At 44.4% G+C, this 25422-nt stretch overlaps 1 protein-coding gene across 9 annotated transcripts in view; it reads right to left on the bottom strand.

Moving 5' to 3' along the window:
* The window catches only part of LPIN1 (lipin 1), a 373872-nt gene that overhangs the window by 179761 nt on the left and 168689 nt on the right, over nt 1–25422 (bottom strand). For 2 of the 9 annotated variants that reach the window (XR_014083711.1, XR_014083717.1), the window contains exon 23: nt 13895–13942. The exons of 5 other annotated variants lie outside the window; for them this stretch is intronic. The gene's annotated coding sequence lies outside the window, so the exon portion shown is untranslated. Of the gene's footprint in view, nt 1–2973; nt 3313–5974; nt 6077–7641; nt 7742–13894; nt 13943–25422 lie in introns of those variants that run through there. 2 more of the 9 variants (XR_014083713.1, XR_014083712.1) reach the window with 2 other exon arrangements.

Raw genomic sequence — 25422 nt, 5'->3', positions numbered from 1 at the left:
CAGAGGAAAGAGGAACAAACCACAGCACAAAGAAGTTCCCGACGAGCCCCCGCTTGCTTTCCTGAGTATCTTTCCTCTTTCTCCTGGAGAAAGAGCTGGCCGTCTCAGTGGCACACAGCAAGATCCAGAATTGGGAAGGACTTTGGAGATGTAGAGTAAATCTCTGGTTTTACAAACAGGAACATAGAGGGTAAGGGAGGGGAAAGAAGCCACCCAGAGTCACTTGGGGAGCAGAGCCCAGCCAGAACTAGAACCTGGGACTCCAGACAACACCAAGTGCCTTCTGCTTCCAGCATTGCTGTAACTGACACAAAACGGGCTCTGATTAAGCACAGTTGCTATTGTTTAGTCGCTGAGTCCTGACTCTTCTGCAACCCCACGGACTGTAGCCCATCAAGGAAGCCTGATTAAACACAGATTTCTCTTTAAGTCAAGATTCACTAGAAGAAGAAAAAAAAATTATCCATGGCTTTTGTTGGTATAATACAAAATTTTTTGTTTTCCAGGATAATCAATATATAAACTTGGACTAGTGTGAGATTTGGGTTTCCCAGGTGGCTCAGCGGTAAAGAATATACCTACAACTCAGGAGACGCAGGTTCAATCCCTGGGCCAGAAAGATCCCCTGGAGAAGGGAATGGCTACTAACTCCAGTATTCTTGCCTGGATAACTCCATGGACAGAGGAGCCTGGCGGGCTACAGTACCTCGGAGTCACAAGAGTCAGACACAACTGAGCAACTAAACCAGCACTATCAGAGTGAGATTCACACAGGAGAATCTCAGGCCTGGTACTACCTGGGAGGCTGTCACATGAGAAAGGGAGCTGTTTCTATGAGAAATTCCCACCAGCAAAGGGGTTCTCACCTCGCTAGGGCTGTCCTGTCCTGGACCAGGTGGGAAATCACATGTGGTATTTTCCAGCTACAGGCCTGATCACTTTAACAAGTCCGTTTTTCAGAGGCCATGAGGGACTTGCTCTTCTTCTAACCAGATTTAGGGAGAAATATTGTTGTAAAAGACCCTGATGCTGGGAAATATTGACGGCAGAAGGAGAAGGGGACGACAGAGGATGAGATGGTTGGATGGCATCATCGACTCGATGGACATGAGTTTGAGTAAACTCTGGGAGCTGGCGATGGACGGGGAGGCCTGGCATGCTGCAGTCCATGGGGTCACAAAGAGTTGAACACAACTGAGCGACTGAACTGAACTGAACTTGTAAAAGTCATAGGGAGGTTGGGCATGGAAGATTCCAAGTCCTGCGTGGGTTCACCGAGCTCCCCCATCTGGAGACCACGAGTCCTGGGCCACATTGGGCCAGGCAATGTGGGGTCTGCCAAGAGGGTCCTCTCCTCCAGACACGGAGAGGAAGAACTCAGAATTCAGCCTGGAATCCTGACCCCAGTCCCTCCTCTCCCATGCTGGGTGATGTAGGACAAGGCCACTTCATGAAAGGCAGTTCAGTGACTTCATGTGGATGAAGGCAGAGTGTGGCCAAGCAACCATGACGTTCCTCCCACTCTAAAGTGCTGTGCACATTTACAAAGATAAATATTAGGATTAAAGATCAAAGTGGGCTTGCATGTGGGAGCCGCTGGCATAAGCTCCCTTGATTTCCTTCCTCTCTGCCCATCTCCTCTGTGACCTTCGTCTTTCTCTCTTCCTTTGCTTCAAAGTGAATCCCCTCCTCCAGGAAAGGGGAGAGGACAGCACCAGCTTGTGTGTCCCTCCTGCTTGGTCCTAGGCCCCTGGCTCTGGACTGAGCCTTTCTGCAGTATTATCACCTCATTTAATTCTCAGAACTCTAGGAGTGGCTACAGTTGTGCCCAGTTTACATACTTGAAAACTGAGGCTCACAGAGGTAAAGCAGCTTGAGGTCTGGGTCTTGATCTCCAAATTTGCTCATCTTGTCTAATTTAACCCTGCATCACAGTACCGATTCTTTGGCCCCCTTATGTGAAGAATAGCTTCATTAGAAAAGACCTTGATGCTGGGAAAGGTTGATGGCAAGAGGAAAAGGGGACGACAGAGGATGAGATGGTTGGATGGCATCACCAACTCAACAGACATGAGTTTGCGCAAGCTCCAGGAGGTTGTGAAGGATGGGGAAGGCTGGCGTGCTCCAGTCCATGACATCGCAGAGAGTCGGACACAACTGAGCAAGTGAACAACAATCACAGTACCAAGCTTACCTGGGAGTCCTAAATCTGCCCCCTTCTCCCTCCCAAGGGTCAGGTTCAGGCCTCTATCTACCCTCTTTTTTTTTTTTCCAACCTGAAACACACCGGATCTTTGATCTTCACTGTGGCACGCAGGCTCTCTGAGTTGTGGCATTTGGGATCATAGTTGTGGCATGCGGGATCTAGTTTCCTAACCAGGGATCACCCCCTGCATTGGGAGCACAGAGTCTTACCCACTGGACCTCCAGGGAAATCACCCCTCTCTTCACTGTTTCAATCTCACCCGTCTCCCTAAGTCATGCCACCCTGCCTCTCCCATCTCTGCAAGTTCCCTTGTCCTCCTGAAGGTCTGTCTCAATGGCCTTTCCTTCAGTCAGTGAATTCACACATCAACAAACACATCCTCCCAGTCTTAGGACGCTGGAGGCATTGTTTACATGTGACTATTTCCCATGCACTTCTAACTAGCTCTCCTCTGCCTCTTTCACTCTGGAGTATCATGGGGGCAAACATGGACTGAGAGGCTCTGGGCTCATCTCTGGTCAGCTACTTTCAGGTCTCACTGATCATTTTTCTCCTAAAGCTTTCTCTGATTCTGCCTATTCCCTGCCCAAACCTTCCACACTTGCCCATAAACTACCACCCTGCTGGAAATAACACCATCATGCAAGCTATCTTCCAGACACAGGGCCCGGGTGCAAGTATTTTGTGGATTCATCACAATGCACTTCCAAGGGAAAATAAAAATCAGGTCATCTTGCTTTCTTAAGAATGCTGATCTGAATGCAGAATTCAGATGCCACAGAATTGCACTGTTTATTCAGATAGATGCCAAGAAGAAAGCTTAACCCTTCCTACCTCAGAATAAATTTCCATAAGCTAGAAAAGGGATCTCTTCACAAGGGTCTGGAATATTTACGCTTTACCAAGGATAAATCAACATCTGTGAATAGGAGATACATGAAAGGGGCACTAGAGCTCTAAATTTGGAATGCGGTGTTACACAATAAACTAACATCTAGAATAGAGAAGATTCTCTGTTCCAAAGTGGGAAAGATAGCAGGAGATTCAGCTTCCAGTTCTGGGCACTCCACACTATAAAAATATCCTCTCTTTCTTCTCACATCCTCCTAAATAAAGTAAAGAAAAAAATTTTTAATCACCTTAGCCAGGAATGCTTAGAATTTGTCATAGCCAGAGTATGAACAGTTAACAAGAAAGATGAGAAAAGAGAGAGGCAGCAGGGTGGTGCTAATTGTATATTGACAATTAAAGGATGAACCAAAGCATCATATACAGAAAAATTAAGTCCAAATTAACAAAAGGAGAATTCAGCTCTAATGAAAACCCACTGACCACTACCTCTAATAACACAACTTTCATGCAAAAAGAGGTATGAGGTGCTATCCAAACTTTGAAGAGCTCAGATCATTGCCTTGTTTTCTGTTTCATCACTCCCAAGATGAGGGTGATAATTCCATCAAAAGGTTGTTGAAAGAAAGAAGTGATGTCATGTATATACCCAATCTGCCTTAGAGCTTGGCACCTGGTAAGCATTTCATCATTTTTAATATTTTTCAAAGTTGAGTTCAATGGGTCCTTTAGAACTTGCGTTCTTATTGACCATGTGATTGGAGGAACTGAGCTATTTATTGAGTGTCCATTATACACTCATCACTCTACAAGGGACTTATCATGTGGACTGTGTGGGTGCAACCCATGTGATATTTGGCATGAAAGAGTCAAAGAACATTGCCCCTCTGAGCCTCCAACCATTGCAGGATTTATTTCTAATAATGTGACGCATGGTGTCTGCATTTCTACCTGAGAGCAGACCCTTGTTTTCAGCTCAGATGCCAGTAAGGAAGTGAGTCTTGCTTCCAAAAGGCATTCACCACACCCCTCCCTCCTCCACTGAGCAGTGGAATTCGACATTGAAAAAGGAGGTGGGAATCTAAGAACGGAAAGGGAAGCCATGCCTGAATTCACAAGGAGAGGCAGCCAATGTTTCTGGCAGAGCGCTGATGGAAGCTACCCTCCTCGGAGCTCCAGGAAGAGTGACTGCACAAAGGAAAATGGGCAAGTGCCCCCAGAGATAGGTCAGACATGGTCTCCTCTATAGGAAGATGCCGTGGAAGCCATCACCCCTCAGGTGATGGGCTGAGGGGGTGGTCCTTGCAGACCACGTCCTACTGGTTACCAGTCGCTCCTGATAAGGAGGTTCTCGACCCTGGGTGCACTGCACATCTACCTGTGAAACACGCTCAGTTGCCCCCTGAAAAGTGAAAGTGTCAGTCACTCTGTCATGTCCGACTCTTTGTGACCACCATGGACGGTAGCCCCCCAGGCTTCTCTGTCCATGGGATTCTCTGGGCAAGAATACTGGAGTGGGTAGCCATTCCCTTCTCCAGGGGATCTTCCTGATTTGGGATTGAACCTTGCTCTCCGGCCTTGCAGGCAGATTCTTTACCATCTGAGCCACCAGGAAAGCCCCTTTGTTGCCCCCCTAGCTTGACCTAATTAGACTCTCTGAAGATGGTGCCCTGGCAACTCACAAATAAGAAGCATCATTATACTACCTTTGAACCACCGCTTCCAATTCGTCAGTATCTCTCCTGCCTCATTCTCCTACATGTGTTTTTGACCTCGAAGAGACCTCTAGGTCCTGAATTCCTCCATTTTCCCACACCCTCTGGGTCTCTCTCCCTTTCTCTCCCAATCTGAAGTCTAGATTAGTCTATGGTCTTCAGAGAAATAGAGCCAATAGGAGACAGAGACAGTGATGATATAGACACAGAGACAGACAGACGGAGACACACAGGGAGATTTATTATGAGATTAGCTCCCATAGTTAAGGAAGCCAAGTCCCAAGGTCTAAAGAGCAGGCTGGCCCCGGGGAGAACCAATGGTGCAGTTCTAGTCTAAGTCAGGAGAATACTCATGTCTCAGCTACAGCAGTCAGGCAGGTGAAGTTCCCTCTCACTGAGAACTATTTTCGTTCTAGGATAGTCCTCAACTGATTGGATGAATCCCAGTGACATTGAGATGGACAGTCTGCTTTACTCAGTCTACTGATTCAAAGGCCAACCTCATCCAGACACACCAACACAACTTCACAGACACACCCACATAAGTTCACAGACACACCAAGATTAATGCTTAACTAGATGCCAGGGAATCACGTGCCCCAGCCAAGTTGACACAAAGGAAACCATCACAGGTTGATGATCTGGACCACAGTGATATTAATAGCTTCTGCTGTCCCTGCCAGGTGAGCGCCAACCCTTCTGCATATCTATACCCAAAGGGCTCAGTGGTCTTGGCGGAAAGTGTATATCCTGGATTGGGAACAGCTGCAAAGTCATCTTTCCAACCCAGCTGGATCCTATGCTCTCCTTTCAACCTCTGCACTTCTCCAGATACCTCCACCCCAAGTTCCTTCAATACACACATTTACCACTCCTCTCCAGCCCCCTACTAACACTTCTCCTGGCCCTATAACCTCATACCTCCTGAGCTATAAACCCAAATATACCCATTCCCATTGCTATTTTATTTTTCCCAATTCTTCAAAGCTTTCCCCAGCTGCATTTGATGTCCACTATTATCATTTCCTCTCCTCTACCCCCAATATCTATCCATCTATCTATAATCTCCTGTCTCCCCCATTCTCTCTCTCCTGCCTCCTTTTCCTCAGACTTCAAACATGTTCAATTCACTCCCATCCAGTATTTGACAGAACAATGCCCCCACCCAAAGATGTCTAATTCCCAGAATCTGTGAATACATTACCTTATTCAGCAAAAGGGACTTTGCCGATTGATTAACTGCATACCTTAAGCTGGAGAGATTTTCCTAGGTTCTCCAGGCAGACTCAATGTTATAACAAAGATCCTAATAAGAAGGAGGGAGGAGAGTCAGAGTCAGAGAAGACGTGACAGCAGCTGCAGAGGTCCGAGTAATGAAAAGAGGGGACCGTGAACTAAGACATTCAGACAATCTCTAGAAAGTGCAGAAGGCAAGGGAATAGATCTATCCCTGAGAAGAAATGCAACCCTGCATTGATTTTAGGACTTCTCACCTCAAAAATTGTAAGAGGATATATCTGTGTGTTTTAAGCCAATAAACTGGTGGTAATTTGTTACAGCAGCCATAGGAAACTAATATACATCTTAAAGATGATCTCCCTTCATTCAGATCGCTCTTTAGCCCACCATCCAAAACTCACCTTTCTTTCTTATACGAACTTCTGAAATTAATTTCCTGACCTCCTCTCTTAATACTCCCTCAAACTTCCATTCACTCTTCAACCTACAGCTTCCTGTCCCATCCCTATCAATATGGATTTTATAATTTATTAGTTATCATAACTCATTGTCAAGTGCAATGGAAACCATCCAGCCATATCTTATTAAAGTCACTGCATGAGTTTACTGAACGAGGAGAGGGGGAGGGGGTTGACTGCCACACAAATACCCACGTCCTGAAACCTACAGCGCCAGCCAGACCTCTCCCCATGGCTTCAAGCCATTATGTTCACTGCTGGCTGTACGTTTCCATATAGGCGCCTGTTAGGAGCCTTAAATTCAAATTGTTCAAAACAAAACTCATTTCCATTTCCATGGCCATCCACCCAGCAAAAAGCCTCTTAATAATCTTTCTCAGTTTGAATTACACCATAAAAAAAGTCATCGATTATAAACCCAGGGTTTATCTTCAATTCAATCCCACCAATCTTACACGGAGACTATCTCCTGAATCCATACATTTTTCTTCATTCCCCATGGTTGCTATTTCATTCGAGGTCACCATTATTTCCTGCCTGGAATTACCTCTTAATCTATCTACCTGCTTCTACCCATATTGATCTGCTATCCCCACTGCAACCAGACTCATTCATCTAAAATGCAAATCTGACTCTTGACTCCTGGCGGACAACCTTTCAGGGCTTCCTTGATGAGACAGAGCAAGTTGTGTGGCTCACAGAACCCTCGATAAGTGCATGCCTGCTTACCTCTCCAGTCGCATGTAACTTCAGCCTCTGTCTCAAGCATCATGCACCAGCTGCAACACAAACCCAGCTATTCCTTTTGCTCTTGTTCATTCAAATCCTCCCAATCCGCTTCTCAGTTACTTATCCTTCAAGATTCAGTTCAAGCATCACCTCCAAAAGTAAACTTTTCTAGACTCTTCCCGGCTTAGCTAGGCTCCCCTCTTTCAGTCTCCCAGAATGTGCTTGCCAGCACTTGGCACAGCGCCCAGTGCATAGTAGGCAGTTCTGTGATGTTTGTTGAGTGAATAAATGAATACATAAACTGTCCATGATAGTCAAAGGATGCACCGATAGAGGGGAGAAGAAGAGGCTCTAGGAACACAGTGGAGGGCATCTCGCCCCTCCTGGAGAGTCAAGGAAATGACTTGGGAAACAGCCTGAGGAAGGAGAGGGACTGTGTACTGACCAGGTTAACAGAGTCAGCTTCCCAGGCATGTCACCTGCATCGCCGCACAGGGACCCTGCTTGCTCTAATCCTCTGCGGCTGCCATCTTGAAATTCTTCACCTTTGAACATGAGGACAAGCATTTTCCTTTTCACTGGACCTGCAACATAGGTACCTGGTTGTACAGGTAAAATGAGAGTGTCCAAAGGCAGAAGAAGACTTCCCTGTGGCTCAGATGGTAAAGCATCTGCCTGCAATGCAGGAGACCTGGGTTCAATCCCTGGGTCAGGAAGATCTCCTGGAGAAGGAAATAGCAACCCACTCCAGTATTCTTGCCTGGAAAATCCCATGGACAGAGGAGCCTGGTGGGCTACAGTCCATGGGGTCGCAAAGAGTCAAACACAACTGAGCGACTTCATTTTCAAAGGCAGAGGGACAGGAGAGCTTTTCAAAGGGCTCACTGGGACCCCTTAAGGCAGTATGAGTCTGCCTGAGCACCTCCAAGCCAGACACTCAGCCACAGTAAGAATGAATCTGTCCACCCCTCGCCCCCCTACACACTGTGCATCTTGATCTATTTATAAATGTTTAGCGTTTCGGAGGGAAACACAAATCCACGTTTCCAGGCCTTTTTCTGCTCAAGACTTAAACGTGTGTATCGTGGGGCAAATCAGCTCCATATGTTTCAGATTCATTTACACTCTGTTCAGCAGAAGGGCCTCCTATGGCCTCCCCAGGAGGACAATCTCGAGTCCAAGAAGCCATCAATGCCCTCTCGAAACTTCTGAGTTTAAACAAAAAAAGGAAGAGATTTGAAAGACCTGAATCTGAATAAAGAAAACTGGGTTTAAACCTCAAAAGATTCAATTACATTTTGCAACTCTACATCCCCTGGGGTTAACAAAGCTTAAATCTGTCCCCTGGGTCACCCCAATATCCCCGTGACAGGCAGGGCCCCCAAGAAAGGACATTTCCTCCCAGAGATGAGTCAGGGCCCTGACTGTACATGAGGAACTGGAAACGCAGAGGAAATCACACCGACAGTTGTTTGAGAAAAAATAAGCCTCTTGTTCATACTGCTGCGTTTGGAATTACAAATCTGTAGGACTGCATGGGATCATTGAAATCATCCACAGTAATAACTACCATCTGCGAAGCACTTTACACTTGATAAATCACTTTCACACTCATTTTCTTATCTAATCCCCGTAGCTATTTTGTAAGGGCAAGATGGTTATCATCACCTTCAATTCAATAGCTAGGGAAAAAACGAGGCTCAGAAAGGTTAGGCAGTTTTCCCAAGCTCACACAGCAAACAGCAGCAATGCCGGACCCAGACTTGTGCTCTTTACACCCGCCTCAAACACCCCCGGGGCTTCTCCCCAGCCCCACTCACCATTTCACAGGATGAAACAAGGCCAGCCATGTCCGAGGCCTCCCCTGTCGTGCCAGGGTCCGCTTTGTTCAGGGAGGGGGCGACAAAGCCAGAACACCCACCTCCCCACCTCGTGCCTTTTCCACTTCTCTCAGTGCCCCCATCTCTCTTTGTTGGAAGATGGGAGGGAAGAATTCTCCTTTCAAAGGAGCAGCTTTATTGTTTCTGACATTGCAACAACCACCCCTTAGAAATAGCCATAAGCAGAGCAGCTCAATTTAACCTACGTTATCTCTCCAATTCTTACAACCTGGTAACACAGATATTCTGTAACCTCTCTTCCTCTTGGAGGAAACTGAGAGTCAGAGAGAATAAGCAACAGCCTCTGTGCTGCGCTGGTGGCTCAGCGGTAAAGAATCCGCCTGCCGATGTAGGAGATCCAGTTTCAACCACTGGGTCCAGAAGATCCCCTGGAGAAGGAAATGGCAATCCACCCCAGTGTTCTTGCCTGGGAAATCCCATGGAAGGAAGAGAATGGCAAGCTACAGTCCATGCGGTGGCAAAGGGTTGAACATGACTTAGTGACTAAACAACAATGTAACATAAATGTAAACAGCTAACAGTGCCAGGACTTCAACCAAGATTTCTGACACCAGGCTTAAACCACAATGATAGCATTTGGCTCTCATCCCATGAAGATAACCTGTGGCAGAAAATGGAGCCAATAGAGGGAAGAAGGGAGAGAGGAAAGATACCTCTAAAGGGCTGCAAACGGGACAAATTACTACATGGTTTGCCCATTTAGCCAGGATTATTAAAGCCTGCAGGAAAATCTTATGCACAAGGAGCAAGACAGACTGAGAGGAGAGACAGGCTGGCTTGGAGAAAACTCTGAGGAGCACATATGTATATGCACACAAAAGACACTCAGTTTAACCTCTTCCAAGTATACGCAAACTAAGCTATAAATTAGAACTAATCAGTACCCAGGAGCTGAATTAATTAAAAAGTTATAATTCACAAGAGGCCTACGTTACTTCATAATGTATCACCAAAGCTTATGAATATGAGAATTAATTACTTGGCCCAGATGTTGAAGGAATGCTTAGTTTCTTGATCTCTTGGTTTCTAGTATCCACTGATTTTATTCAGCATTGTAATGAAGCTAATGATGATTATGTTTACTAAATCATTATTTGAACAGTCGTCATTTTATTAATGAGTTAATATGCAGGGTCTTGCTATGCTGGTTATAAATATCATTTCATTTAACCTTCCCAACAACTACATAAGATGGACATAATTATCATCATTTTATATGTGCTAAAAAAGAAAAATGGACTCTGCGATCTAAGAAGCCAAAGTCACACAAATTAAATAAAGAACTGCATATACAAACTTTTGTCTGCCCAATTCCACCTATGGCAATGACCTTTGTTTCAAATGAACCCTTTGGCAATTCTGGTTTACGCAACTTCAGATGCTAAGAATTTGTTTCAATGACTGGCTCGTTTTCATTCAACGCTTAGGAGTTGCATTTAAACCTCAAATTTTTAGGCACATAAGTCCATTCATTTCCATGCTGTGTGTTCATTCCTAACTTGTTTCTCAGTTTCTCTTTAACCAAAACCAAACTCAAATGTTTCTGACTGGTAGGTAGTACAAATATGGAGCCAAATTCCAGTCATCATTGTGAGGAATGGGAGAGTGGAATGAATGTAACAAGTTACCGGCACGAAGTCTCTAGGCCTCACTGCTAAGGAAGCAGTAGAGAAAGTAGAGAAACTGGAATTTAAAAAAAAAATAGTAATATGATTCCACGCGGTTTCGAGTTTTTAAGATGTTTTCAATTTTAATAGCAAGTTTGTATTTTCTACCATGAACATGTTTTTCTTTTGTAATAGGAAAATGCATGTTAACTGTTGAAATTACAAAGGACAATTTGACTAGGTATAGAATTTTTGAGTCATAATCCTCATAAACTTTATAGATGCTGTTCCATTGACTGCCTTTATCCAATGTTGTAGACAAATGTCCGAGGACTCCTTTTTTCTCACTGTACTTGTTTTTTTTCTGTCTGAATTTTTCTAGGATTCTTTCATTGTTCATGGAATTCATCATTTTCACCAGGATTTGTCAAAATGTTTGTCAGATTTAATTAAATCTTCTAGCTAAGTCTCCTGGATAAGGTTCACAACTTACTTTGGTTTCAGAAACATTTTTTTCTGTGTTGCTTTGAATATGGTTTCTGACTTACTCTTTAAGCCTAAGAGTTATTCTTTTTTCTAGTCCATGTTTATTTCTATCATCTTTTCTCTGATTTTTTTATCTCTGTCATTTTTTCCTCTATCCAAATTTCACTCTAATTTGAGACTCTACTATTTTTTTTTATAATTCTGAATTTCTATATTGTGTGGAATCTGTTTTATCCCATCATGGTAATGCAATTTCAATCAAAATACAATAAAATATCTTGGAAGACTTAATATCCTAATGATTATCTATAGAAATAAAACTATAAAACTAAATGGGACATTGTGAGGGAGGGAATGGAGACCAGTAGAAATAAAAGGAGGGGAATCTGTGCAATAAAAGATATTAAATTGAAATTTGAAACTAAAATAATAAAGACAATGAATCATAGCCTCTTGTCAATAAAGGTAGGCGAATCAATGGAACTGGATCATTTTGTTTATTCTGAATAAAGTGTTTCAACTGGGAGGAGAAAGGATTCCACTTGGCAAAAGCGATGAAAATCCTAGTTCACTTACTTAGGGAAGAAACACCACACTAGAGCCCTGACTTATATTTTACAGCCTGTGCCATGTGTGCTCAGTCAGGTCTGACTCTTTGCAACTCCATGCACCGTAGCCCACTAGGCTCCTCTGTCCATGGGATTTTTCAGGCAAGAAATAATGGAGTGGGTTGACGTTTCATAATTTAAAGATTTCATTTTTTTAATACATAAAGAATACTTAGGTAAGATTGAATGAATATTTACATAATCTTTATATACAAGAAAAAGTTTGACGTATATCAACAAAGACAAAAGCCATAAAGCAAAATCTAACAAATTTACAGAAAAAAAAAAACAACACATTGAAGGTAATGGGAAAAGATACAAATGGGAAATTTTTAAAAAGGAAAGAAAAAAAAAGAAGAGAGAGAGAGGACAGAAGGAAGTATAACTGATCAGGAACCCATGAAGCCTTCCTTGAATAAGACTCCCCCTGCTGCCATGTCCTCAGCCTGACTTTTGTCTGTGGAAAAACTTCAGTCAACAAAGAAATTTAATCAGTAAAGGGAGAAAATGCAGACAGAAAGGAAAACAGTCAAGCAAGACAAAATAATAATAGTTTAGCCATTAAGCAAAGTCTAGGGCATTTAGTTCCTCCTCAAGGGCTGTAGATGATATTCTGAGCCATGTCCTCTGAGTTATTTTACAGATACTGAAACGCCCACCAGATGGAAGAAGTGAGAGGTATGCTGCCCACCAGCACATGGACCCCAGATCGGTTGGAACCAGAAGGTTGATGATGTTGACTCCGGCTTACCTCACTGCCAAGGGATCAGAAGAATGTCCAAGAACTGATCACACACCCCACCCACCCCCTCCCTCACCCTGTCTTTATAAACCTTTCCCTGAAAGCCTTTGAGGAGTTCAGGTCTTTTAAGCACTAGCTGTGCTGCCCTGGACTCCTTGCTTGGCACTCCCTGCAGCAATTAACACTGCATCTTATTTCACCAGTGCCAATAAATTGGCTTTACTGTGCATGCGCAAGCAGACCCAAGTTTGATTCACTTATAGGAAGGAAGGAGGGAGGGAGGAAGGAATAAAAAGTAAAAGAAATAGGTATAGCCCAAAACTTAAAACAAGTAACCTCACCGTAATTAAACCATTATGCTGCTAAGTCGCTTCAGTTGTGCTCGACTCTGTGCGACCCCATAGACGGCAGCCCACCAGGCTCCCCCGTCCCTGGGGTTCTCCAGGCAAGAACACTGGAGTGGGTTGCCATTTCCTTCTCCAATGCATGAAAGTGAAAAGTGAAAGTGAAGTTGCTCAGTCGTGTCCGACTCTTAGCGATCCCATGGACTGTAGCCTACCAGGCTCCTCTGTCCATGGGATTTTCCAGGCAAGAGTACTGGAGTGGGTAGCCATTGCCTTCTCTGAATTAAAGCATTATAAATGGAAGGCAACTCTTACTTTGCCAACAAAGGTCCGTCTAGCCAAGGCTATGGTTTTTCCAGTAGTCGTGCATGGATATGAAAGTTGGACTATAAAGAAAGCTGAGTGCTGAAGAATTGATGCTTTTGAACTGTGGTGTTGGAGAAGATTCTTGAGAGTCCCTTGGACTGCAAGGAGATCAAACCTGTCAATCCTAAAGGAAATCAGTCCTGGGTGTTCACTGGAAGGACTGATGTTGAAGCTGAAACTCCAATACTTTGGCCACCTGATGCAAAGAACTAACTCATTGGAAAAGACCCTGATGCTGGGAAAGACTGAAGGTGGGAGAAGGGGATGACAGAGGATGAGATGGTTGGATGGCATCATCGACTCAATGGACATGAGTTTGAGTAAACTCCAGAAGCTGGTGATGGACAGGGAGGCCTGGCGTGCTGCAGTCCTTGGGGTCACAAAGAGTCAGACACGACTGAGCGACTGAACTGAACTGAACTCTTAACATGTTCTCAACTTTTATTTCTCACTTCAGTGGCTCTATTTTTATGCATTTGTGAGATGCAAAGGGATTTGACTGGAAAGACTTGTAAGACCTGAAGTTGGCAGAACTTACTGGAACCCAGTTCAGGAGAAGGCAAATATGAAGTAGAATAACATAATTGTGTCTGAAATAAAAAAACATAACAGGTAGGACTAAGCTCAGATGACAGAAAACTCACCATGGCTGATGTCATCCAAGAAGACATCCCAGAACCTGGAATCTTGAACTTGACCGCAAGAAAAGAAAAAAAAAAAAAACAGAACAATGAACTTGTGCGTGTGTGCTAAGTTGCTTCAGTCGTGTCCAACTCTTTGCAACACTAGGTACTGCAGCCCACCAGGCTCCTCTGTCCATGGAATGCTCCAGGCAAGAATCCTGGAGTGAGCTGTTCTTTTCCAGGAGATCTTCCTGACCCAGGGATCGAACTAGCACAGGGTATTCTAAATTTGGCAACCTGCCTGAGGTGACCAAGATGACTATGAATTCACAGACAATAACTGAGCAGTAGGAAATTTATTAAATCTAGTGTGCAAGAAAGTGTGCTTATGCATCATGTTTTATAATCTAAAAAAATGATTCAATATACTATGTTCACATAATCTTCCCATAACCCTTGATATTATGCAATGCAAAGGTCATACCCCTCATTTTAAGAAGAGGAAATCGAGGCCTAGCAAGATGGAATGATGCACCTGCATTTGAATTATGAGACCTTCCTGAAGGGAGTATTTTAGCCCCATTTCATAGGGGCATCCTGCCTTCTTTCCTGACCACCCCTGTTGCCATGTGGAATAAAAATTGCCAGCTTCACGCTTCCACAGTACAGCTGCACCAGCTTCAAACAGTGGAAGCTCATCCAAATTTCAAATGGTCGTACTAAGGAACACCACCTGCTGTTGCATGTAAAATGTTCTTGAAGAATCCAGATGCTCTTACACCAAGAGAACCCTTTTGCTGTATCTGGAGGCCTTTCTGGAAAAAGTAGGGAAACACTGCAGTGAAAGTATAAAAGTTCTTGCCACTGTAGCATCAGAGCTATAAACAGATAAATCAGAAAACACTTCTTGGGTTTCCCTGATGGCTCAAGATTAAGAAATTCACCTGCCGATGCAAGAGACGCGGGTTCAATATATGATCCAGGAAGATCGCACATGCCACAGAGCAACTAAGCCCGTGCCCTGCAACTATTGGACCTGTGCTCTAAGCCCACGAGCAACAACTACTGAAGCCCAAGAGACTAGAGCCATGCTCCACAACCAGAAAAGCCACCAAAATGAGAAACCCCACACACCACAACAAGCCTGCACAGCAACAAAGACCCAGCACAGCCAAAAATAAATAAATACCATTATAAAAAAGAAAAGAAAACACTTCTTGGGACATGCTGCCAACCACACAGAACTTGCTGTACTGATATTCCTTATATTGGACCTCAGTTTCTCCAGGTACAAAACTACAAATGAGAAACTCCCTAAATTCTCCTTCACCTCTGACTCTTATAGGTACCACTGTCTGAGAAGGAAGTAGGCACACACATAGAGAAGATTAAATAAGACCGGAAACCATGTGATGACAAGCCGTGACCAAAGGAACAAAGGACTAGAGACGAGGAGACACTAGGGGACCAGAGTGAGGTCTGCAGGGCTGGCTTAGGAAAGACTGAGTCAATTCACCCCCACGGGGCCACACAGAGGGAAACAGACTGATGGATAAAAGCCCAAGGAGTCAAAACTCGGGTCTAAAAATAAATAGACCCATCAGAAGATGAAACAAGCAGCTTCCAGGGAAGGGAAAGAGAAAGGAGAAAAACAGTATTACCCTCCTGTCTCAACTTTGACATGCATGACCTCTGACCTCTATAACAATCTTGATACCTGGGCATTATCAACCCTATTTTCCAGGTTAGGAAACTACTGTTCAGAAAGAAACCACGTGATCAACATCAAGGTCATGAGTTACTGAATGCCCCATTAGAAGGATGTTGAAATGGAGGATGAAATAATAACTCAAATGTATTTAGGCATCACATGTAGAAGACTGGAGGAAAATCCCCTCCAGCCTCAGAATCCCAAAATTCTATTGTCCCTGGTGACTCAGTGGTAAAGAATCCACCTACAATGCAGGAGACATGGATTCAAGCCCTGGGTCGGGGATCCCCTAGAGAAGAACACAGCAACCCACTCCAGGATTCTTGCCTGGGAATCCCATGGACAGAGGAGCCTGGCGGGCTACAATCCATGGGGTTGCAAACAGTCGGACATAACTTAGCAACTAAACAAGAACAACAACTTCCTAATCACAAAGAAGGATCACGTACCTCAAAATACTGAATGGGAAGAAAAAGCCCCATTGCCTCCTAGCAGCCACCACCATGATAACCCACCACCATCATCGCCATCACCGCCACCATCAGCAGCACCATTATCACAGCAGTATCTGTCATGTGTCAGGTACTAGCATAAGCTATAATGTGAGATACTGATTGCCGTCAAATACAATGGCTATCAAAGTAAGTTTCTTTGTCATCATTTCACAGATGAGAAACTGAGCCTCAAAGAGGTAAATTATTATCATTGAGCAAGTAAATGGTAGAACTTGGGCTCAGGCCCAGTTCTGTTTGATTCCAAAGCTGGTACTGTCTTCAGAATACCTATCCACTCTCTCCCCAATGCCTCCAACATGCTGCCATACCAATCATGCACCTGAGCATAGAATACAGCACATTAGGAAGTAGAGGACCAGGTGTTAGAGCAGTTTCTGTTTCCACGGTTTGTGTTTTTTGTTTTTGTTTTTAAAAAAAAAAAAAGCTCTCAAAAAAAAAAAAAAAGCTCTCTTGTATGTAGCTATCACAACAAGCCTTAGTTCACTAGCTACCACTCTTCTTGAGTAACATGAACTTGATGGCATATTAAGAATGAGCCTGGCTTCTCAGCTCTCTGTAGCTCTCAGAAGGAAGCTCCAGGACACTGGCCAGGTCAGCAGGAAGCTCTACCTGCAGAACTTCAAGGAGACAAGATGCTACCTTTCAGAGCATTTTGTTGTTGTTTAGTTGATAGATAGTGTCCAGCTCTTACGCAACCCCACGGACCGCAGCCCACCAGGCTCCTCTGTCCATGGGATTTTCCAGGCAAATGGGAACCCACTGGAGTGGGTTCCCATTTCTTTCTCCCGGGAATCTTCCGAACCCACCGATACAAGCCACACCTCCTGCATTGTCAGGCAGGTTCTTTACCCCTGAGCCACCAGGAAAGCTATGCAGATCATAGCGCACTGGAAAGATTCACCTCCCAGGGCCATCCTCCCCCCCTGGGGGTGCAGACTTGGCTTGCCTTCCTCACAAGGTGCAAAGGCCATCAGCAACTTTCCCCACACTCAGCACTTTTTCCGACTCCCTGGCTCTTTCAGCTGAGGCTGCAATGTTAAACACGTAGTTTTGTAAATTAATTCTTTGAAGATTCATTCTTGTCAGCTAACTTTTCTCACTGCAATAAGCCAAGGAAGTCACTTCCTTGCAACCGAATTTTCCACTTTCGTGTACTCTCGAGCCTTTTTAATTTAAGACAATGTTCTAAAATCTCTACTCAGCAAAACTCACTGGGAATCTCAAAAATGTTCACTTAAAATTAATGGGGAAAGTGATGAACCCATCTTGGCCTTGGATTTTAAAAACTGGGTATATCATCGGGAGGGCTTCCCTGGTGGCTCAGACAGTAAAGAATCTGCCAGCAATGTAGGAGACTTGGGTTCAATCCCTGGGTGGGGAAGATCCCCTGAAGAAGGGAATGGCAATCCACTCCAGTGTTATTACCTGGAGAATTCCATGGACAGAGGAGCCTGGTGGGCTACAGTCCATGGGCTCGCAAAGAGTCAGACACAACTGAGCAACTAAGACACACACACACACATACACACATTATCATCATCGTCATCATCATCTGGGATAAGAAAAGAGGCAGAAGATGAAGAAGTATTCAGCCAGCATTTGACTTAAAATAGTCCCAGTTTTCCAGTTTTGTTTTCCTCTCCAGGCTCAGTTCAGCAGTCATGTATGCCTTGAACAGATTGGCCAAGCTACAGGCAAGTGTCGCTACAGGTGAGAACTTAGAAAAATGAACCACTGTCCCTGTTCTCCACGAGGTCACAGCTGAACAGCAAAAGGACACAGCATCCACCATGGGGCAGACAGTCTTCAAAGGTGCAGGGATGTCCTGGGGGCTGCTCTGGGCTAGGAGGCCTGAGTCCTGGCTTGGGTTCTGACTGCACCTCTCATTTACTCCATAAATTTGGGCACGTCTCATCCCCTCCTGAATTTCAACCTACTCATCTTCTAAGAGAAAAAAGGTAGAACCAGATGATAACTAAGATTCCTTCTCTTACTAGCTTTCTAAGAGTTAGGAAGAGAAAAATGTTCCAGGAGAAAAACAAAGGTTCTAGCAGAAATGAAGAGAGGGCTTGTCTTCAGGTTGATGGGGGAAAGTGCTGGGAAGGTGGCCATGCTGGGCTTTGAGAAACACCTAGAACATTGATGGATCTGGAAATGAAGTACTGAGAGACATTCTTGTCAAAGGAAACAGATGACACCCCAGAAGCTGGGAGAGGAAGGGAGACCAGAAAGGTAAGCAGAGGGGAGAAAGAAGGAAGAACAGGAGGAATGCCACCTGATGAATAAGAATAATAGGATCTGCATAGTGCTTTATAGCTCACAGAGCAATTCCATATACATGGACTCATTTAACTCTCGTAACAAAGCTGGGAGGCAGGAATTGGCACTTTACCCCTTCTTATGGTCTCAGAGGGGCTTCCCTGGTGACTCAGACAGGTAAGAATCCACCTGCAATATAGAAGACCTAGGTTCGATCCCTGGGTCTGGAGGATCCCCTAGAGGAGGGCATGACAACCCAATCCAGTATTCTTGCCTGGAGAATTCCATGGACAGAGGAGCCTGGCAGGCTACAGTCCATGAGGTCGCAAAGAGTCAGACACAACTGAGCAACTAACATGCACACACACACACACACACACACACACAGACTCAGAGTGGCTCACACATCTGGTAAGTGGTGGAGCCAGGACTCACACTGAGGTCTGACTGACTGCAAGCCCCACATTTCACACAACCACGATTACAAGCTCAGCAGGCTGCCACCATACAACAGAGTGTCCAAAGGAGGTCTGCACACGTGTCCCTAGCTGTGCTAATGGGTAAAGTGATCTCCAGAGGAGACGAAGGAGAACCATGCTGTGTTCTGATTAGCCCAGGACCACTGCTTTCAGCGCTAGGTCCCACACATCGTAAATCACCCAACTGGAACACTGCAGAGAATGGGTAGTAGTCCTAAAGCCAAGCAATGTTAGCCACAATTGAGGAATCCTGGGGCACATGTGTGAAGAAGACACAGTGGGTACACAGTGTACTAGAATTATCTGAAGGGGTATTATATCAGCCAGAGTCCCAACTGGAAACAGATGGCCTAATCCAATCAGGGTCATTCAAGGAAGATTTGTTTACGAAGGGACTGTTTGCGGTGGAATGGGTGTGAAATAAAGTGAAAGTCGCTCAGTCACATCCGACTCTTTGCAACCCCATGGACTATACAGTCCATGGAATTCTCCAAGCCAGAATACTGGAGTGGGTAGCCTTTCCCTTCTCCAGGGGATCTTCCGAACCCAGGGATCAAACCCAGGCCTCCCGCATTGCAGGCAGATTCTTTACCAGCTGTGCCACAAGGGAAGCCCAAGAAAACTGGAGTGGGTAGTCTATCCCTTCTCCAGTGGATCTTCCCAACCCAGGAATCGAAGTGGGGTCTCCTGCATTGCAGGAGTTATCAGGGAAGCCAGGAATAGGTGGAGAGGAACCAAATGAATAAGGCTAGAATAAGAGACGCTTTTTTCCTGAGACACAGAGTATATAAAGAGGAAGTTGTTCCTAAAACCTGGAGAAAGTCATGTAGAGAGCAAGTCTCCTTAAAAAAAAAAAAAACTATCAGTAAGAACAAAGCCAATTAGAAGGAACACCCCAGGCAGGCACCTGAGTAATCCACACACTCCAGCTTACTCTCCTCTCCCCTTTCAGCCTCCTGCCAGGACGCTCCTACAACCAAATCCAGCCAGAACTCAAGAGCACACAGGACCTCCTGGATGAAGCCCAATGAACCCCACACAGGTCAGCCTCCCAGGGCAGAGGGCAGAACGACAATGAGGAGGTCTGGAGAGGCAGATGGATGTTATCAGCCACGGCTGTTCTTATGGAAGAACTAGACTTGCGGATGAGACCATAGGGGAATGGGGAGGTGAAGAAGGAAGTAGGTCCAAGGAGACTTTATGAGGAAATGAATTTTAGCTAAATTTTACAACATAAAGGAAGAAATGAATAGTTGAAGTTCAGTTCAGTAGAGTCGCTCAGTCGTGTCCGACTTTCCGCGACTCCATGAACGCCAGGCCTCCCTGTCCATCACCAACTGCCGGCGTCTACCCAAATCCATGTCCATTGGGTCGGTGATGCCATCTAGCCATCTCATCCTCTGTCGTCCCCTTCTCCTCCTGCCCTCAATCTTTCCCAGCATCGGGGTCTTTTCAAATGAGTCAGCTCTTCGCATCAGGTGGCCAAAGTATTGGAGTTTCAGCTTCAACATCAGTCCTTCCAGTGAACACCCAGGACTGATCTCCTTTAGGTTGGACTGGTTGGATCTCCTTGCAGTCCAAGAGACTCTCAAGAGTCTTCTCCAACACCACAGTTTAAAAGCATCAATTCTTCAGTGCTCAGCTTTCTTTATAGTCCAACTCTCACATCCATATATGACTACTGGAAATACTATAGCCTTGACTAGACAGAACTTTGTTGGCAAAGTAATGTCTCTGCCTTTTAATATGCTGTCTAGGTTGGTCATAACTTTCCTTCCAAGGAGTAAGCATCTTAATTTCATGGCTGCAATCACCATCTGCTGTGATCTTGGAGCCCAAAAAAATAAAGTCAGCCACTCTTTCCACTGTTTCCCCATCTATTTGCCATGCAGTGATGGGACCAGATGCCATGATCTTAGTTTTCTGAACGTGGAGCTTTAAGCCAACTTTTTCACTCTCCTCTTTCACTTTCATCAAGAGGCTCTTTAGTTCTTCTTCACTTGCTGCCATAAGGGTGGTGTCATCTGCATATCTGAGGTTATTGATGCTTCTCCCGGCAATCTGGATTCCAGCTTGTGCTTCATCCAGCCCAGCATTTCTTATGATGTACTCTGCATATAAGTTAAATAAGCAGGGTGACAATATACAGCCTTGATATACTCATTTTCCTATTTGGAACCAGTCTGTTGTTCCATGTCCAGTTCTAACTGTTGCTTCCTGACCTGCATACAAGTTTCTCAAGAGACAGGTCAGGTGGTCTGGTATTCCCATGTCTTTCAGAATCTTCCACAGTTTATTGTGATCCACACAGTCAAAGGCTTTGGCATAGTCAATAAAGCAGAAATAGATGTTTTTCTGGAACTCTCTTGCTTTTTCGATGATCCAGCAGATGTTGGCAATTTGATCTCTGGTTCCTCTGCCTTTTCTAAAACCAGCTTGAACATCTGGAAGTTCACAGTTCATGTATTGCTGAACCCTGCCTTGGAGAATTTTGAGCATTACTTTACTAGCATGTGAGATGAGTGCAATTGTGTGGTAGTTTGAGCATTCTTCGGCATTGCCTTTCTTTGGGATTGGAATGAAAACTGACCTTTTCCAGTCCTGTGGTAAACTGTATTAAATGACTTGTAAAGCTTCTTCTAACATTGGTATTTCAATATTTCATAAATAACAAAGGAGATAAAAAGTAGAATAATAGAAGGGATTATTTAAATCTATCTAAAATTTCCCCCAATCTTCCTCTTCAACCTTTTTCCAAATTAAGTACCTGCATTCATTGCCTAGAAGATAATAAAGGATGTTTATTGACTAAGGATGGTACCCCAGAGTTAAAATTCTGATTAGGTAGAATTCTGAAGTCTTTTGAGTTTTGTATCTCTTCTTTGGTTTAGTTTGAAAATTAGATACCTTGACAAGGAAAGGGAATGGTTTTGTATCTCTTCTTTGGTTTATTTTGAAAATTGGATACCTTGACAAGGAAAGGGAATGTTCTTTTTTATGTGATTTTTTTTTCGGCCAGTCCACATGGCATGTGGGCTCTGAGTTTCCAACCAGGGATCTAACCAGTGCCCCCTGCGCTGGAAGCGCAGAGTCTTAACTACTGGACAGCCAGGGAAGCCCAGGAGTGTTTTTTTAGACCAAACAACTTCAGAAGACCACTGTCTACAGTATCTCAAGACGTGTCAAAATTTTCAGCCATAATTTCCCCAGAATCTTTCTAAAATGGAGTCAAAAACTACAAATAAGGGAGTAGCTGACAAGTGACTTGCGAACTTTATTAACCTTTAGGTTTTCCCTCGTTTACCAAATAACTATAACAATATGTTCCCCTGACTTATTTACCCAAAGAGTTACATTGTGATCACTGCCAAGGTTAATTAAAATCTAGATTTGCTGATGTTTCCATTTCCTGAATTTTCAAACAAATGCTTTAGAAGACTTTAGCAATTTCATAATTAGCCATAATGTACTTCATATACTAGAGGCATCTCCTGTGGGTTTTGTGTTAAATGAGTAATAGCAATGTTGTTCTGAGTGAATAATAGTTCCGTTAACTCCATTGTTACTAGTAATTTACACTCAGTTAGAAAACCAAGAAGGTCATTTGGAATTGTGTGCATTGAAAATTGCCATACCTTGGTTACACAATGTGCTTTCCATTATTTCACAATGTCTCCAAGAATGGAACTAATAAAGCTGATATTCCATGGTGTAGGGTGCAGACTAGCAGTTTGATGTAATTTACAAGGAACAGATTAATCTATTCAACCAGAGAAAAAGACCACCCAAGGTTTAACTGCCCAGGTGAGATGCAAAGAAAAACTGGCTGACAACTATTTTCTCACAGAATTAAATGGATCCAATTGGCATATCTCCCGAACAAGCATGACAGAGCCATAGGTCGATGGATTCCAGTCCTGTTCTAGGAAAACTGTGAATTAATTCAGTTATGTTCAGGAAGCCAAAACACTGCAGCCATTAGGGAATCTTTTAGAAGTCATGGTTTTTATTTCTTTGTTCCTACAAAGAAGACATGATTATGAGCTCAAGCCATGTCACGGCACATTAGCACAGAACACTGCCCACCCAGGCAGGCCCATGAGAAGGGCAAGAGGAACACTTGTGCCTGGGAAAATCTTCAAAATGCAATTCTCAGTGACAGAATTTCACCAAATCACCACAAAATTCTTGCCACCTACATAATCTCTCCTACCCTCTCCCCCATATAAGGTTTTTAAGTCCTAAACCAAAAAAGCAATGCCTGTCTCTTCTCTGCATTCATTCAACAAAATCCACCTTCATTCATACACTTGTTCACATTCGTTACAGACATGTAGGCTCTTCACCTACATTAGGCAGGTCTTCACAGACCAAGTGTTGTCCCATTGGCACACTAAGTCTGCTGTGCATAAATGTCATTGGGGTTTTTAATCATTATTTTTTGTATTTTCACTCCCTCACAACAATGCTGGTGTATGTGCTTGCTAATACAGCATGGCTCACAGATGCAGGGACAGACTCGCATGAATAATGACTGTTGAAAGTGAAAATGATAGTCGCTCAGTCCTCCCCAATTCTTTTCGATTCCATATTAGCCTGCTAGTCTCCTCTATTCATGGGATTCACCAGACAAGAATGCTGGAGTGGATTGCCATTCCCTTCTGCAGGGGATCTTCCCAACCCAGGGATCAAACCCGGGTTTCCTGCATTACAGGCAGATTCTTTACCATCTGAGCTACCAGGGAAGCCCCTACATGGGTAATGGACTTGCCCAAATCACCTGGTGCCTTAGTCCACTCAGGCTGCTATAACAAAAATACCAAAGACTGGATGGCTTATCAACAGTGGATACTTCTCTCTCATAGCTCTAGAGGCTGGAACTCCAAAATCAAGATGATGGCAGATCAGAAGTCAGGTGAGGGCCCGCTTCCTGGTTCATAGTCTTTCTGCTGAGTCCTTGCCTGAAGGGACAAGGGCTCTGTCCTGGGGTCATTTTTATAAGGGCACTAATCCCACTCATGAGGGCTCCACCTTCATGACCTCATGTGTGTGTTAAGTCGCTCCAGTTGTGTCTGACTCTTTTTGACCCCATGGACTGTAGCCCACCAGGCTCTTCTGTCCATGGGGATTCCCCAGGCAAGAATACTGGAGTGGGTTGCCATTTCCTCCTCCAATGACCTCATCATGACCTTCATGACCTCCTCATGACCTCATCACCTCCCAAGGGCCCACCTCCTAATACCAACATATTGGGGGTTAAGTTTCATCACCTGAATTTAAGGGGAACACAAACATTCAGCTTATTATACCCGGTTAATAGTCACAGAGCTTGGGTAGCATTCCAGGTGAGTCTGATGGCAAATCCTATAATCTTTCTACTGTAGCAAACTATTTCAAGCATTATAGCATCCACCATTTTCTCATGAGCTCGACCAATAATCTTAGAGAAGACTCATCCTGGTCGCTTCCAGTGGTCTCACACATACCATTGCCTGGTCCTCATTAACCGCTTCCCATGTGCCAGGCAATATTTAAATGCTTTTGAGCTGCTTACACACAGTTCAATCCTTACAACTATCATGAGGAGGCTGATTAGTATTATTCCCATTCAACAGATGAGAACAGCGAGGCACAGTGGGGTTAAGGAACTTTCCTAAGATCACACAGGCAGCACATAGAAAAACTGAGATTCAAAACCAAGTTGTGTGGCTCCAGCGTCTGTGCTTTGAACCTCTATATGACCCTCCGTCATCATACTCTGTCTTCGTTTATTCAATAAGCTACCACTTACTAAATGCCCCCTGTGTACCCTCACTGAACCGGTCCTGGGCATTCAAAAGGTAATAAGATGGAGTGGTCATTTCTGTGCTAGAATGTGCAGCATAACAGGAGAGACAGGTGTCAAACGAGTAAGAGCAATGGAGGAAAACACACAGTGAGGAAAAAGAAGATAATGCAGAGGCGGGGGACAAGGTCCTTTTTAGACAGAGTGGTCAGAAAAGGCCTCCTGGATGCAATTTGATGAGATTCATAACTTCAGAGAAATGTAAATGATGGATGAGAGGGACACAGATCCTCCCTTCACAGTTCATTTCCTCGGCCTGAGTTTACATCTCAGCCTGGACCCTTCCCAGCGTTGGGGCTTTGAATAAGTTACTTCTTTGAAATCCCATTTTTGTTTTTGTTTAGTCACTAAGTCATGTCTGACTCTTTTGTGACCCCATAGGCTGAAGCCTGCCAGGCTCCTCTGTCCACGGGATTTCCCAGGCAAGAATACTGGACTGAAAGGCCATTTCCCTTCTCCAGGAGATCTTCTTGACTCAATAATCGAATCTGCGTCTCCTGTATTGGCAGACAGGTTCTTTATCACTGAACCACCAGGGAAGCCTCTTAATCAGCTAGGTTGATCTCTCAGTCATGTCCAGCTCTTTGCAACCCCATGGACTATAGCCCACCAGTCTCCTCTATCCATGGAATTCTCCAGGCAAGAATAATGGAGTGGGTTGCCATTCCCTTCTCCAAGGGATCTTCCCAACCCAGGGATCAAACCCAGGTCTCCCACATGGCAGGCAGATTCTTTACCAT

Source organism: Giraffa tippelskirchi, chromosome 4, assembly GCF_054371585.1.
Source record: "Giraffa tippelskirchi isolate mGirTip1 chromosome 4, T2T-mGirTip1v1.2.pri, whole genome shotgun sequence".
NCBI lineage: Eukaryota > Metazoa > Chordata > Mammalia > Artiodactyla > Giraffidae > Giraffa > Giraffa tippelskirchi.
This window is presented reverse-complemented; position numbering and strand designations above follow the sequence as displayed.